The sequence below is a fragment of the Solanum tuberosum genome, unplaced genomic scaffold, assembly GCF_000226075.1.
Source record: "Solanum tuberosum cultivar DM 1-3 516 R44 unplaced genomic scaffold, SolTub_3.0 scf00150, whole genome shotgun sequence".
Lineage (NCBI taxonomy): Eukaryota > Viridiplantae > Streptophyta > Magnoliopsida > Solanales > Solanaceae > Solanum > Solanum tuberosum.
The window spans coordinates 191,230-192,524 of NW_006239073.1; positions in this window are offsets into that span (position 1 = coordinate 191,230).

Below are 1,295 nucleotides of genomic sequence, written 5' to 3' on the forward strand. Positions count from 1 at the left end.
CATAATCTAACGTTGTTAAGTAGGGATGAAGGGTAATTTCTTAAGAGTTATATTTGTACAGCAATAACGAAAAATTTTACTATGGGTGAGGCCCAACCAACCAAAGTTGGAAGAGGCTCCATCCATTTTTTGACATGTGGATCGTGGGGCCCAAATTATTAGTTAAGGCTAAAAAATGAAACCAAAAGGAGAGAGAATGTAAAGTTTGAGTGGGAATTGCAAGATAATTGTGGGGTCCATGTCAACTTTAATTAAATAAATTAAAATATTATATTGAAAGTGAAAAAGTGCAAGGGAATAAAAAGTCATATTATTAGTTGATCAATATTTTTATTTTCTATTTTATATCCACATTTATTTAACGTGTTGAATTGAATATCTATTAAAAATATTATTCTTATATTGAAATTTGTTTACACTCTATTTTCTTTAAACTCGCGTTACTTTTAAAAATAGTTCTATATTACAAGATAAGATAAGATTTGTGTATTTTTTATTGTCTTCAAACTAATTTACTATTAACGTCAAATACCAAATTGAAGACATGCATAATTCTAATCACCTATTAAATAAACCCTTTAATGCTACTAAAGCAATGGGGTGAAGAAATGGAGGACAATATGAAAAAAGAGCGGAAAAAAAGAAAGTGATATCGTTTGTTTTGAAAACTCGAAAATCTCATTAAATGATTGTTGGTTAATTTTATCATGTTGCGTTTCATTTACACAAAATATAAATTATTTCATTAGTTAAATTATTTATCGTAGTGACTAGTGAGAATGTACATTATGTTAGCATTTATTAATTGAGAAAAGGTTCTATACAAACTTGTGGTCCCTCCGTCTCATATTATTTAAAATATTTTTTCGGAATTATTATTTATTTTAGATAATTAAAATAGAGTGTATTAAGAAGAGTTACAAGGCAATTAAGAATTGGGTGGTTAAAATTGAAAATCTCAAAAAATAAATTAATGACTAAAATTTAAATAATTAAAATTAAATTGTGAATTTTGTAATAAATAATACCGAATGAATTTTAGTAGCTCAATTGGTTGATTATATGAATTTTTACATTTTTGTGAGTCAATTTATTTATTTTAGTTTCACTATCTTCAATCTCTTTGAATTTATTTAAAAAATAATAATTTAATTTCATCTGATATATTATTATATATATATATCCGTCGGTGAGTTCTAAAGTTTCTTTCTATTAAAATAAAATTACAAAGAGAGTTGGCAAGCAAACAAAGAAAATGCAAGTAAGAAAGAAAGAAGTATAAGAAAAGATTAAAA